Source organism: Acomys minous, assembly GCF_964271855.1.
Source record: "Acomys minous genome assembly, chromosome: 9".
NCBI lineage: Eukaryota > Metazoa > Chordata > Mammalia > Rodentia > Muridae > Acomys > Acomys minous.
In genome coordinates, this window is record NC_140490.1 from 88,729,953 (window position 1) to 88,745,806 (window position 15,854).

General features: G+C 48.0%; 1 long non-coding RNA gene across 1 annotated transcript; it reads left to right on the top strand.

The window, feature by feature from the left end:
* The first annotated feature begins 6,524 nt into the window (after nt 1-6,524).
* Nucleotides 6,525-15,435, top strand: LOC311605612. Its single transcript, XR_014782029.1, has 3 exons — nt 6,525-6,668; nt 7,357-7,589; nt 14,600-15,435. It is a non-coding gene; the product is annotated as an uncharacterized lncRNA (long non-coding RNA).
* Nucleotides 15,436-15,854: the final 419 nt, after the last annotated feature.

The window sequence follows — 15,854 nt, forward strand, 5'->3', positions numbered from 1 at the left end:
CCCTCATCTGAGAAGCTTCTGCTTGCAGTAGATGGTGATTTACACAGAGACCACAACTGGCCACAGTGTGGAGAATAAGAGACTTCGAACTGATCATCCCTAAAATGAACATATATACATAGATATAATATGTTATACTATATATTATAAATATATTATATTTTTTTTCTGCACACAGGGAGCATTTCAGAAGAGGGGGAAGAAAAAGGTGTAAGAGTCAGATAAGGTGGACGATTGACTATAAGGAAATATCTCCTGGACACAGCAGAGCAACTGCACGTATGAGTTCACAGCAGTTGTGACAGTACGCACAAAACCTGTGAGAGCCCAAGCCAGTCCAAGTCCCGGCACGTAGAGAGGAGATGAGCACGGTATCCTACCCCTAGCCATGGAGTGGCAAGGTCACCAAGTTCAAGTCAGCTGAGAAGAAAGGTTCGTTTTTTTCTAAGGGTTAAGTCGACCATGCACCAGTGAAGGACCTCACATCTAAGGATATTTCGGGGCAGCACAAACTGGTCCTCGAAAAGTTTTGGTTTTGGTTTGTCTTGAAGACATGAAGTTGAGTGGATAGAGATGGGGAGGTGGATGTGGGAAGAGCTGGTGGGGGGGTGAGCGAACCTGCTCAAAGCACAGTGAATAAAATGCAAAGCTGCTAAAGAAACAAACGCAAACATAGACAAGAGTGTGGAGACCTTGAGATCGAGTCTCGGATATAGCAGGAAGGGGCAGCTATGACTGTAACCGGGGCGGGATCAAACAGACTTTGGCGTTAACGCAGATCATTAAAAAATAGAGGTGTTAGCTGGGTGCCGGGATGCACATGTAATCCCAGCACTCGGGAGGCAGAGGCAGGCAGATCTCTGTGAGTTCGAGGCCAGCCTGATCTACAAAATGAGTCCAGGACAGCCAAGGCTACACAGAGAAACCCTGTCTCGAAAAACAAAAACAAAACACACACACACACACACACACACACACACACACACACACACACACACACAAAACAGAGGTGTTTCCCCCTCAAGTAGAATACAATTTGTTAGGATTTGGCATTGTTTGCTGAGTCCATCTCGAGAAGAGATGTGACAGCAGGTAGGAGAGATTGAGTGACATGTTGCTATGCGCTCAGCTGGCATGGGGGTGGACAGGGGGGCTGGCAGGGTGGGACTAGCGGTTTTAGGGGGTGTGGCTCATCAGTTAGGAGCACTGGCTGCTCTTGCAGTGCACCTGGGTTATTCTCGTGGCAATTCACAACAGTCCCAAGTGATCTGACTGCTTCTTCTGGTCTCCTCAGGCACTGCGTGCACACGGTGTACAGACACACACTCAGGCAAACCCTCACACACATAAAGTTAAAAATAATAAAGATAAATACAATTTCAAGCAAATTAATAAGCCAATCTGAGGTGTGGTAGCCGAGAGTGAAATAGACACAAATCTACCAGGTCTCACAAACAAGGACCGGCTCCTCTTAGTCTACTTCCTGGTTACACAACCCAGGACAGGCTTACTTGGCTCTTGATTCTGCAAGGTCCGTGGGCACGGTGCCAGTGGCCTCCAAGAACCTTCCTGCTGCATCGGAGCATGGCAGAGCCAGAACACCGAATGGCAAGACAGAGCAACCTCCCTTGATTATTTCTCTTCTTAGAAAGCTGTTAATGCTGTCGTGGGGGGCCACCCTCAAGATTCCATCTCAGCTCAATGGCTCTACTGTCACACGCATTAACATTCCACACTGGGGATTGAATTTCAGCAGGAGTCTGGGAGGGGGCAAAGATGTAGAGGATGATAACATGAACAACTTCACTTATTTCTACCCTGTTGTTTTGTTAATTTTTCCCCCCTCTAAATCTTTGGTGTTTAGAGTCAGAATATGGAAGGGCCCCATAGACGGGTCTCGTTACTTGATGGCAACTTTCTGTTTTTCCCGCTGGGACAACTTTCACCACTTTGTGCATCCAAATTGCTTTCCAGACACTGAGAGCAAGGCCGCAACCTAGGAAAATAAAACCGGACCTGAACGAGGCGAAGAGCCTCATGTGGCTCTCTCGGTCAGAGGAAGGGCCACATGCCTCCAGGGGCGCTTGTCATGGAAAGATGCTGGACAGAGTCACTCTGCCTTACTGTGTTCCAGTGTCCTCGGTGCCACACATCATCAGAATGTGGTCTGGGCACCATGCGACACTTCATTCCCAGGATGCGAGAAGCAGGAGGCTCTCATAGAGAGTAAATAGGGAACCTGGGGACCTGGAAACGAGCCTTGTCTGTAAGAGTGATTCAGAGCATCCCATGCACGCGAAATGTGCGCACACAGCCAGACAAATACAGTTTGCTCAGCAAGGTGTGAATGTGTGGTGGGGAAAGCCCCGAGGACTTGCTGTTCACTTAGGAGAACAATAGAACAATACAGTAGAAAAATTGATGGTAGCTGAACGCCCACACGCTGACCGCTAATTGTATAGCTTCCGTCTTGAATGTTGACTTGAGATAATTTGTTGTTACATCCACACAGACAGATGTAGGACTGACCATACCCACTGCTGTTGAAAGCACTGGGGAAGCACTCATTTGTTTAATCCAGGTCACAGTTTTCTGATGTTGGCATCCTTATTTTCATCTCAATTTAACAGATGAAAAAAAAACGGGGGGAGAAAAACGGGACTAGAAAAGCTGGGTTTCTTCCTTTGAGTCACCCAGCTAGTAACTGATTCAAACTGCCCTTAGTCACCATAATTTTCTGCCCTTTCACATTCGACCCTGACAGCTGTTCTAGAACTTTCTGGTGCCACAGCTTAGACTTTGAGATTTTTAGAATAGACAGAGAAATTTCCTAGACAGAACAGTCAAAACAGAGCTAAATGGAACCAAACAAAAAACTTTTTTTAAAAAACATAGTTTACAGTTTATTAAAGCTAGAGAGACCTTGGTGATTGTTAGCCTGGTCAGTGCTAACATTTTAAAAATCGTATTCTGTATTTCTGTCATGATTCTGGACTCATGAACCAAAGGCCTTTTTGGAACTGTTTCCCAACTATTGAGCCCAACATGCCCAAAGCCAAAGTTTTATCATCCCTCTCTGACCTCTCTCTCTCTCTCTCTCTCTCTCTCTCTCTCTCTCTCTCTCTCTCTCTCTCCTCTTCCAGGCCTTAAGCCTAGTCTCCTTTTCTCCTACACCACATTTATTCTGCCAGAAATCCTGTCAGTGTTTCTCCAACCCTGACCTTTCATCTGTTACAGGTCACCCTGGTCCAGGGTGCCACCAGATCTGATCGAAGAAGCAGAATCAACAGAATGTGCAAGCGTGTGCATGCATGCATGAGTGGGTGTGTATCGTGTGCACGCGCACATACACGCACACAAGCGTACACACATGAGGACTCGTCGGGAACTTGCTGACATGATTACAGCAGCTTCAAATTCATGATGGCTTTCTATAAGCTGCAGGACCTTAGAAGCCAGTGGCATAGTTCGGACCGAGAAACTGGAAGCTTCCATCCCAAGGAGGCCACTGGCTTATCTCTCCATCCAATGTTAAAGGTTCACAGGACCACTGGTGCAAGTCTCACAGTCACATTGAATACAGTGAATGGGAAAACAGGGTAAAAACTACATTGCTTTCCAGGAGAGAGGTACCCAACTAACTCAACTTGGTACCGTTCATGTAATACCCAACTTAGAGTGGGTCACCCTAAGTAGGAATGCTGGTGACGGTAATGAGAAACACCAGGAGGATCCTGGCCCAGATGTGCAGAGTCTCGCTCTCCAGCTGTGGTGAGCAAGACTTCAACCCAGCACTCAGATACGCCTCAGCCGGTGCTCACCTTATTTCCTCTCCCCGACTCTTAATGCTATCCTCGTCTCCAAATGTGGGTAGTGACGGGGTGGATATGTTCAGATTACTGTTTGCCTAGCTCAGTGCACGGCGCAGGTGGCGCCCTCAGTCAGTCCTCATCCTTGCTCCCTATACTATTAGCTCATCTCTTCTCCTGAAGCTCAGAACTGGTCCCATTCTGAGCCTGCCAGCCTCGGAGGTTAAATCTCAAAGACTAAAGGAAAGTGGGGGCTGGAAGGATTTTTGGAGGGAGTCCAGAACTGTCTGGGCAAGCCAACCCAAATAAGTCAAGCCAGCAAAAAGAAGAAAATGTGCTTAGACCTGAGCTGACTGTCTAGACGGCTGTGATTTTGCACAGGTAGCTGTGTGACCTTGCACTTCATTTGGCCCGTGTGAAACTCGCTCAGAGGCACTTGTCGATGAGTGGCTCGGTTCGGGTTCCCCAGAAACAGACGGAAAATGAAGTCTTCTGTGAAACCAGTTTTCTTGAGATCCTAGGGTCTACTGGACAGGGAAACGGGGGTGTCAGGGGGGTGCGTGAGAGAGAAGGGGAAACGATAAGCGGTGCAGCCAGCAAGTACCACGGGCAACTGGACCTTTACACTGAAGTGTGGCAGTGCTGGTTTAAATGTGAATGTGTCCTATAGGCTCGTGGGCTTGGGAACTTGAGTCCTAGCCAGTAGCACTACTGGGGAAAGGTGTGGACCCTTTAGTTAGGTGAGGTCTCACTGGAGGAAGTAGGTCATGGTGGCCTGGGCCTTGAGGTTTTGTAGCTGGGACCCACTTTTATGCCTGTCCTTTGACTTCTGACTATGGATGGATGGAGTCTGACCAGAATCCTCCCACCACTGCCACTGTGCGCCATGGTGGACTGCATCCCCTCGAACTGTAAGCCACAACCTCTCCCCCACCCCCTCCCCCTCCCCCACCCCCGTTTCTTCCTTCAAGTTGCTTCCTGTCCACTGTGTTTTGTAACAAGAAAGCAACTGAGCCAATGACCATCCCATAATTTTATCTAACACAAGGGAATGGAAGCTAGGACCCTAATCTATCTTCTCCCCCTTTCATCAGTGAAGGGTTGATTTGGAAGTCAGGTATGCCGATCAAGTTCACATCCTCTTAGGCGGAGAACGGCATGTATGTACAGCAGAGTCTTTGGATGTGGAGAGGAAAGTCCAAGGTACATAGGCCAGGCACTGTTCTCCATGTCTCTCTAGGTCTCTGTCTTGACCATCACACTCAACCCTAGATTGTAGACCGACAGCCTTCAAGGCATGCAAGTCAGGAGCCTTGCCAGAGAATGCATCCTGTTGAGGGTCTCTTCAAAATAATTACTGCATGTGTTGGGTGCGTCCTGTGGGCAGAGGCCTAAAATTACCTCTTGTCATTCTCAAAGCACTAGGATGTAGAAATGATGGACATTATCGCTCCTGTCGCACGGATGGATCAGCTGAAACTCACACAGTGAATGAGCAATGAAGCCAATATTTAGGCTCAGGCTATCTGACCCCAGAGTTCATGCCTTCAACTGGTGTCCCCACACAGCCTGTGGCAAGGGTCCTTTGGGTGAGGTGCTGGCTTTGCTGTCTACACTGTGTGTTACCAACCCCAGTGGTCGTTATGATAAGAAAGTGGTTTGCCTAGCCGCCTTTTTGCTTATTTTGAGTTGATCTCATGAGGGAGATGAGGGGGGAAGCAGTTTGGGGAGGAGCCATGGCCGGCCTGACTCTTCTGTTAGAATCAGGAGCCTCCTCCTGTTCAGATGAAAACCCAAGTTGAAAGAAATTAAATAACGTTCCCATGTCTCGCCTCCAGGGGGCGAGATGGAGTCAAGTTGGTGCACTCCAGGCTATAGGGCCCATCGTCAAAATGTCAACCAGAAGTCCTTCTTCCTGGTGCAGGACCAGCTACCTCTTGGGGTGGACCCGTCGTGCCGAACACACATGTTCCACCAAAGCACTTGCAATATCTGACGGCATGCGATTGTTTTATGAGTATGTTCTCTTCCACTGGAACCTTCCATTCACCTTTGAAACCGTAAACGTGCAATGTGTTTAACAAATGCACCAAAATGATCAGCTGACCATGGTGTCGCTTCTCTTTTTAGGGGTCTTAGGGCTCAGACAAGTCTAAATCCATCAGTGCTAGGCTTGACTTGACACCAAAAAGCCTAGAGTCGTATAGGACAGACCCTATTGACCAGGAGGGCTTCTGGGAATATCCCAGAGTGCCAACTCCCCTGCTCCCTACCTCGATCAGCTCTTGCTCCTCCTCGACCCACTGCACACTCTACTTTGCTTTGTCCTGTGCCTTTAAGGCCTGGCATTGTGACTAAAGCTCTTCCTAGCAGCGGCTGGACGGGTTGCCTTTGCCTGGGAACTATCTTTTAACAAGGAACCGCCAAACATCCCATGCCTTAGCTCATCACAATAATAGATATAATAGCTAATAATTACTTAGTTGCTACTATATGCCAGACACTAATTTCAACGTTTTACAAGTTTGAGCCTCGCACTGATTCTATGATGTAAGTTGTTACACTAGACTCACAAACTTGCATCTGGTGTCTTCCCACCAGCCTTTCACTGGTGCCTGAAATCTCAGACAGTGCCCGGCTCAGTTGATACCTGGCTTTCCCAGAAGTAGTACGGTACAGGGAACAGCAGGGGAGTCAGAAGGTAGGAAGGGAAGAGATGGTGACTTGTCACTGTGTCATCAGACCAGCTACTGCTATGGGCCCGTGGAGCTTAGTCTCACAGGGACCCTGTGAACCAACAACAGAGACACAGTTCAGGGTTTCCTTCGCCACAGTGAGGGAACTGGACAATCTTATTAGGTAATTCCTCGTTACCATGGCAAAATACATGACGAAGCCAGCTTAAGGAAGGGAAGATTCTGGTTTGTCTCCACTTTTGGGGTACAGTTCTTCATGGCAAAGCAGCCATGGCAGCTAGGAGTATGAGGCAGCTGGTCACAATGTGTCAGCAGCAGTCAGGAAGCAGACAGACAAGGAGGCTAGTGCCTGGCTCGCTGGTGGAATGGTATTGTCCATGTTTAGGGTGGGTCTTCCCACCTTAGGTAAGTGTGCCTAGACACCCCTTCACAGATATGCCCCCAAGGTTCTGCTCCACGTTGGTCCTGGATTCTATCAATCACAGCATCCTTAAGGGAACCGGCCCCTGTCCTGAAGTGGACTATTCCTGGGGAACTGTGACTCCATAGTGCTCCATCTGGCAGTGGGCCGGGCAGGCCGGCTGTGGAGAAATGCCGCAGGTAAAGACACACAGATGCTGCAGAATGGGTGGGCTCCCACGGCAGGGGTGACGCCCCAGAAGTACGAGCAGTGTCGTCTGCTGCAACGTTCTACCAAATACCTGCGACAGGTGATATGGTGCTGGTGATGGTGGCCCGAGCGCTCGGGATAGTGCTGCTTTGGGGGTGACTGCTGGGATCCCCTGCAGTCCTTGGGATTTGTCGCTGTGCAGGACAGCGCAGGCATTAACCGCCCAGCGTGTGTGATCTAGTCCGCAGCAAGAAGAAACCGCTTCAGAAGGATCTTCATGTTTTTGGTCGCTCAGCCACCACGATGACGCAGCCCATCTTTCGCTGAATCGTCCATCACAGAATGAGAGGGCAGAGGTCACCAACCCTTTTGTGTCTTCTCACTGGTGAAGTCTACCAGGACTCTAACCTTGGTAACGCAAGCCCAATGGAAACTCCGTGAAGAGCATGCCTGGCTTGCGAATGTCTCTTGACGGTACATGTTGAAACTCAGCCAATGCAAATCTTGCCCCCAACTCCCTTCCCAATTTCTGTCATGAACTGAGTGCTCGATATTTCACCAAACTATATTTTTATTACTTTTAAGTCTTATAAAGATCATTTCTTAAAAATACACTCTGTACAAAGTTGGAGAATATTTTTTCTGTTGTGTTTCCAAAATTATTTCTCAGTTTTGAAATCACAGAGCTACAGGCCCCAGAAATCACGTGACCTCACTGCTCTTCCATGTGGGTTGCTCGGGTTGTTTGTTTTTTGTTTGTTTGGTTGGTTTTGTTTTTTTTTTAATTTACATAACACGAAATCAGAAAAGAGCTTTAGCTCAATGCGCTACATGAATGGGGGCTGCCAGAGGGCCTAGGACAAGAAGCTTCTTCAATACAATTTCCTGGAAACACACACACACACACACACACACACACACACACACACATCTATCTTCTTCCTTCTTCTCCCTTTCCTCTTCCCACCTATTTTCTCTTTCCATTCTTCCTTTGGTTCCCAAGTGGAACATTTTTACAGGGGATTGAGGATGAGAGATCTAACATGCCTTGAATTCTGAGACCATGTCTCAGGGAGAATTGGGAAGCTGCTCAAAAAGAAAATCCACAAAGATTGCCTGTGGCTTTGAGAAAATGTGAGCAGCTTGTGGGGTGATCTTGACAGGGAATTCAGGGCAGGGAAGACAAGGGTTCTCTTAGCTTTGCACTGTTGCCCCCACCTGGACCCCTGAGTGGCTGGGGCAACTGACCTTAGCAAAGAGGTGTGATCATGGGAAGCAGTGATATCCTGAGGACAAATGGATTGATGCTCATGCATCATCTAGGAGAGGGCTAGCCTGATCTCGTGCATTATCTAGGAGGGGGCTAGCCTGATCTCATTTGACAGTTATGTTAAACACAGCAAGTAAGAATGTACCCTGTTGGGGCTGGAGAGACAGCTAAGCAGCTGAAAATGTTCACTGTGTTTGGAGAGGACTACAGTTTTCAGGGTTTTTGCCTCCATGGGTACCTGTACACACACACACACACACACACACACACACACACACACACACACACACCTCTCTCTGTCTCTCTCTCTGTCTCTCTCTCTCTCTCTCTCTCTCTCTCTCTGTCTCTCTCTCTGTGTCTCTCTCTCTCTCTCTCTCTCTCTCTCTCTCTCTCTCACCTTTCTTTTAATGTGTTAATTAAAAGGTGTAGCAAACTAATATGATATTAATCTGGCTCACTCCACTGTCAACTCAGTGGTGCTCTAAGCACTCACAGGACCCCGTCTCCTTCCCTCTACAGCCTGCATTCCAGTTCAGAGCTGGACCAAAGATGTTGGAGGTAGAAGTCAAGCCGGGGCCATCCCTCTCAGCAGGTCACCATCATAGTCAGTCAGATACAGTGCTAGACAGGTATCCCCAATGAGTCGAAGCTTGCCCTTGTCACCAGCCAGCTCTTATTTACTCTTCATCTGGTCTTGTTCTTGAGTGCTAACCTCTTTAACAACCACCTGTTCATTCACGGACTCACAGGTCAGTAGCTACCCAGAGGTACCACTTTTCTGCAGATCCTTGCATGAACCAGGGACCTATTGCCGCCCATCACAAAGCATGAATGAATGAATGAATGAATGAATGAATGAATGAATGTCCCTGTTTCAGAAGGTCTGGGTAATGACTCTCTTTATTCCTATTACTCCCCACCACACGCACGCACGCACGCACGCACGCACACGCACACACACATACACACACACACACATACACACACACACATCCCTTCTGTTTTCTGCTCTCTCCCACACCTGTGGAAGGGCTAATTCCTGTTCTGTTCCTTTTGATTCTACTGTCCTGGTTGACCCTTGACTGGTATAACCAACAATGTGAATAAAATTACCAAATAAGTAAGCTAGAATTAGTCATCTGAGGTTCCTGGGTCTGCAGAGCAAAACCAAAGGTGTCTGCAGTGGGAATGCACAACACGGCGACTTTCTACAGGGAAGTGGAAGAGAAGGCAGATGTAAGCAGAATCCTCCAGGTCCTCATTTTAAAAAGTTGCTTCTCTTAAACATTGTTCCAGCATTTATGAGTACCTTCTGGATGGGTTTGCTTTTTGGTTTTTTGTTTGTTTGTTTGTTTTGTTTTGTTTTTTTTAGCATTCTGAAGGATGCTAATGATGCCAGCACTTGCCAAGCACAGACACAATGTAATGGCCAAGACACGGGTTTCATAACCAGCCACCCACGAACCCAAAGTGGACCCACGTGGACCATGAACTTGGCTCCTTCTGCATGGTCACAGGTGACCTCTGACCCTTCTCACTGTAGCCTTTCCAGCTCTGGCCAAGGCACTCACATTTCTGGTTTGATCTGGTTTACAGATTTCCACATGACCTTAACTCTATGCGATCCTCCTTCCCTGCTGGCTACTTTTCATTTCTCGACTCGAAAACTAGCTGGCTTGTCTTGCAGCACGTTCTGCCACTGTCCAAGGACATGCACTCTACACCAAAGACTGAGAAGCTAATTTGTAAAGGCAAAGCACGGATAGGCTTGCAAGCCTTCCATTCCTGAACTACACATACACGGTGAGCTTTCAGGACGTAAATGTTCCACACACGACGTCAAGGATATGGGTGGCTAAGTTGGTTCTACTATAACGACAGAAAAAAAACTTAAAAATTCTATGTTCAGCTAGAAATAGTCTTGAACACACAGCTTTTCTCTTTATTATCTGCCAGTCTTGCGGATGAGGGGGTGGGGAGATCAAAGGGCAATTAATTATTTGTCACGTTTCTGAAATAGAACCCTATATACATTACAGTCCATCCCAGCCATTGTTACAACTTCCTGGTGTCACCCATTGTTTTCTTTAAAAAACAAACAAAGCACACCACAAGAAATGGGCTTTTGCCCTCTGTGGTGGGTTGGAAGACAGACAGAAGCAGATACACTCCCGACTCCCCAATGGAATAGAATGAATACTTGTTACAAAGCAAACCTAGTATGTTGGCTCACATGACTCAGCCTGGGTGGTCCAACAAGTAGGCTGGGAACCCAGCAGCGGCTCAGGCTGAAGTCTACATGCGCTGGGGAAGATGGCTTCCCCCCAAAAGAAATCAGGGTGTTCCCTTCTGATCCTGAGGTCTCTGTGACTGCCTCCTGTTGGGATTTTTTGTCCAGACATCATATGTCCCTGTCTAGAACAAGAGATAGGGTGGCCCAAGGTCAAAGGCCTCATCTCAGAGTACTGGATCTATCTCGCCTCCACCACGTCAGCATCTGTATCAGTTACCTGCCTCATCGCTATGAGGGGTTTATTCAGGGATACAGTTCCTGGGGGACACCGTCCAGCAAGGCAGGGAGGTAAGGCACCACAAGCAGGAGGGGGTAGGTCGCCTTGAGTCCAGTCAGAAAGCTAAGACTGCTCACACTCAGCTCATCCCTCTCCTTACTCAGCCCACGGCATGGCATGGTGCCACCCACATTTCCAGTAGTCTCCGGACTTGAATTAACCTAATCTAGAAAAACCTCTTACCCCTATGCACAGATTTGTTTCCATGGCGACTCTAAGTTCCAACCAGTTGACGCTGAGATGAAGGACCTCCAGCATCCTTTGTTTGGGTGGGGCCATCCAGGCTCAAGAGGCATCTCCTAACTTCCCAAAGACCCAGCTATTCACAATCTGACATGCACGCCGCCGTGCTTAGGGAGCCAAACAACATTGGGATAAATTTTCCCAGACAGCTCTCTGGCTATAGAGCCCAGTTAGAAGGCGCCTGAAAAGCAGTATTATCTAAGTAGGAAAAAAAAATCGCCCTCAGGAGGTTTTCCTAGGCTGTTTAATTTCCTTGCTGACAACAACTGTTCGAACCTTGTACCAAATCCCTTCTCTCCAGTCAAATGCATCTTCTGGCCCAAATCTATACGTAGTTCCTCTGATGCGGCATCGCTTCCACGGCCAAGGCAATGAGTCAGTTTTTAAGTCTTGTCCGATCCAAAGAGATGTGCTTCCAGAAGCCTCCAACAACACCCTTAGGATGTGTAGATGTGTCCAAATATCCAGCTAAGCATACACTAGAGGGGACTAGCATAGAGATATGTTTGTCTTCACTTTAGCTCAGACACGTGAGGGAGGAGGATTCTGTCCAGAAGGTTCTCCAGTCCCTCCCTCCCCCAAGGGCACTTAACAAAGCTCTCACTTCGCTAAGAAAAAAGATAACAAACTTGCGTAAAGAACATGCTGAAAAGGTACCGTGACAAGGAAGAGAGAGGCAGGCTCCAGGTTCAGTTTTATTGTTGTTATCACCGTCAACATTTTTATTTTGCTGTGCACGTGTTATGTGTGCATACGGGCCACGTGTATGGATGTGCATAAGTACACTTGGATGTGCATGTGTGTGCAAACCAGAGGTTGAAGTCATTGTTTTCCTCTGTCTTTCTCCACTACTTAGTGATGCAGGATCTACCAATTCTGCTCAATGACCTTTCCCCTGAGGTTTCTCTGTCCTGGCCTCCTCCAAGGGCTGGGATTATAGGCAGGTTGCCATGCTCACCTGCCTGTTATGTAGGCGCCGGGAATCTTCAGTCTTCACACATGGGCTGCAAAGTGCTTTGCCTACTGCAGTCTCGGTTTCATAAATCACTGACTGAGTGGCCGTGAGCAGCCAGCCAGGCAGCCGCCCAAATTCCAGCTTCTCCTGCTTGCTGCAGTGAGCAGACCTCATGGCACGCTCACACCACAGAGCTAGCCCTGAGCAAGCACACCTGAGGGCGGCGGCTGCGGATGCAGTAATGTATATTGTCTCAGCAACATGTACACACCGCTGAGACCGGGGGACCCTTCCATGCCAGAGAAAATAGGAATGAAGCCGCCGGAAATGTCCTGCCAGCCTGGCTGGCTGTCACTCCACTTCTCCCTGCACTGTCTTGTGTTTGTGCCAGCGAGGTCACATTGAAGCCATGTGTCTGATGAACAGAAGTCGTGCATACAGGGACCCGTCCCCAGACGTGATGCGAGGCTTAGCGGAGGACAAAGGAGGCGGGTTCTTCTTTTCTCAGCAGCTTTGCTCTGAAGTCTCTTTTTCCATCTGTCCCTGCCATAAAGACACTTGTTCACACCCAGCCTGCTTCCTGCCTGGATCCTTGCCACTTCATGTTGTTGTCTGACTTCCTGTCCCCTGTCTGTTGATCCCCACAGCGCCAGAGAGGCAGGGACATGGCTTCTCAATTCCACGTAGAACAGCCTCTGTTCTGTATACCCAGCCTTTCTGTGGAGGGAAGAGGGGAGGGAGTCCTCCCTTTAAAAAAAATTTTTTTTTTGCCTTCTGTACTGAGCCTTGCTTCCTCCATCTTTGCTTCCCAGATCTTGCCATTTGTTTTCTTTCTTCATAACATTTCCGGCTGAAAGCAAACACCCAAAGCATCTGCTTCAACTCCCTGCCCTCCCTCTCCCGCCCCGCCCCTCCCCCCCATTGTCATTTAACATAAATCAGTGTGCTCTCTTTCTCAAAACTAAGAGCCATAGATAATTAAAACTCCAGCACAGGAAAAAAAATGATTTTGAGGTTTGGCACCAAGTCCTGGGAGATCAATGCAGAAGGGTGCGCTCACCCTAGGCGCCCCTGCAGGAGAGTGCTGCACCTCAGGACTGCATGTTCTGATATTTGCTCAAAAGCCACGCAGGAGTCTTGTCTTGCCCTCCTGCACACACACACACACACACACACACACACACACACAGAGAGAGAGAGAGAGAGAGAGAGAGAGAGAGAGAGAGAGAGAGAGAGAGAGAGATCCCGAACCTGGACCCAAATTCCTTTCTTTCTGACCATCTGGTCTCCTCATTTTAGCTTGGCCAAGCACAGCTTGGCAAGTCCCCCCTCCCACTGTGAGGGCACAAAAGAAGAAAAAAGGACTCGAAATGGGCCTGCTCTAGTCCCAGACTTCAATTCTATGCTACTTAATGTGCAATAAACCATCAAAGTGATGGATTCGGGGGATATGTGCCCCAAGTCACACTTGTTCAAAACTAAAGGCAGAAGAGAAAAAAATTGAGAATAAATAATCTTGGTGCTTTGCGGGGAAGTGACTGGAAATTGTTTCCCACCATTCCCCACTGTCATGGCTGGCGGCACTTGCTTTATTTTCAGCTAACCAGACAGGCGCTGACTAGCCGCTGGCTGAACCCCATCACCTCTTCCTTTGTCAGAAGCCCTTTTAGATTTGATACCTGGTGCGTTCTCTCTTCTGATTTGGGATAGAAAGGGAGCAAGAACTTATTCAGCCTGTCGTTGATCTCTAGGGCACACACAATGTCCCTGCCAGTGCTCGAATTTTCCACAGCTTTAAACAGGATGAAGTCCTCTAATGTCATTAAATGTCTGATGGTAAAAGGCAAGTGTTAAGAAAGTGTCCCAGGCAGAGCAGAGGTGTGACAGCAGCCAGTAAGAGGGGATCCAGGTCAGGGATGCAGAGTCCCGAGAGAGGGAACTACTGTTTCTGCAGGGCTGTCCCTGCTTAAGTGATGTTTGAGCTGTTTTAGCTAAGGGCTGAGATGAACAGATTCCTGGAGTCACAACCTGAGGAAGGCTAGAGACCCAGCTGAGGAATCCAGGAAGGATGGTAAGAAGTGAGGTAAGAGGGGGAGCAAGGACCAGGCCATCAGAGTTTGGGGGATGCTTTGGGGTTTTAGTGTGCATGGGAGTAATACACAGTTTAAAGCTGTGTAGATTAGAGCTGATTTATATTGTGAAAGAGTTGTTCTGGCCAAGAAGACATGCTGTTTCCTCACATCCATTTCTTCCCTCTTCTTTATAACAGAAAATCCACACTTTTAGCTGGACACATGGCATCATTAAAGAAAAAAAACTGTATGTCCCGGCTCATTATACCGATAGGCATAAGCCATGTAACTAAGTTTAGCCAGTGGTACGTGCTCCAAAAACTTCAATGCAGCTTTTGGTATCTTTCTCCTTTGTTTTTGCTCCTCATCTACAGCCTGGAATGCAGATGTGACAGCTGGATCTTTACCTGTTATGCTGGACACTGAAAGCAAGGCTCACCTCCATGGATGGACTGGACCAGAGGTCCTTGGGAGCAGAGTCATGCCAGCCCCGTGAAAGCTGTCTCCGGGCAGTCATCTCTGTTTCTGGTGGTTAAGTAGAATCCTAATTGGTGTAATTTTCCTGGCTACCATTTAGAGAATAAAATATAGGGATAGCAAAGGGAAAAAAAAAAAACATAAACGGCTAATCTCTAATTTGTGACTAAGAACACCAAAGGTTGAAAAGTTAAATGAAGCATATTAAGATTGTGGTTTCAGATACTGGCGTGTCTGTATTTAAACCCCACCTCTCAAACATTCTAAATGTGTGATTTCTTAGCTTGCCTGACTGGCTTGCTCCTGGGTGGGGCAGTGATGCCGACACCACCTGCCTCCAATGACTGTGGGTGCCTGAAATGGGCTCTGGAAAGTCAGCGTGGCCTGCCACAGTTGTAGCCATCCACCTTTGGGGATGCCCTCCCTGCCCTCCTCTCTGGACTTACCCCATCCCTGCTCCCGCCATGCACAGTAGACAATGCCAGTCCTTCTACCTGGAGCAGACAGAGGACATCATGGTCCTTTGAGGAAAAGAGGGAAGGCAGAAAGAAACTTCAGGCCGTGAATGGACCTTCCAAGTCCCTGGGTTTGCTTTGCAGGGCGAGATGTGTGTAGTAGCCTGGAGTCCTGAGAGACCTCAGGCAAGGAGGAAGGCAAAGCCCCCTCTGTGGACCACGTGAGGATGAAGATGCTCAGGCCTCCAAGATGCCTGTTTCTGTGATTGCCCTTTCTCCTTTCCTCTTTGCTTTGCCTCCCAAAAACAAAAAATCCAAAATGAAAGCCTTGGTTAGTCACTTAGTGTTCAAACTATTTTTTTTTCCCTTGGAGCGATTTTACATTTTATTGCCCTGGCAGGATGCTCGGACACTGTGTAGGGAGAATTTCTCTGGGTGTGTGAGGGTGTGTGCCCACAATGTGTGAGTGGTATATATGTGTGTGGCGTGTATATGTTGTCTTTTTGTGGTGTATGTAATGCTGTGTGTGGTACATGTTGTATGTGCACATAATGTGTGCATAGTATGCATATGGTCTGTATGTATGTGTGTGCACATCATATGATGAGGTGTATGCTGTATGTGGGATGCGGTGTATGGAGGATGTATGTGTGTTGTATGGAAGGAGTGTGTGTGTATGTGTGTGTGTGTGTGTGTT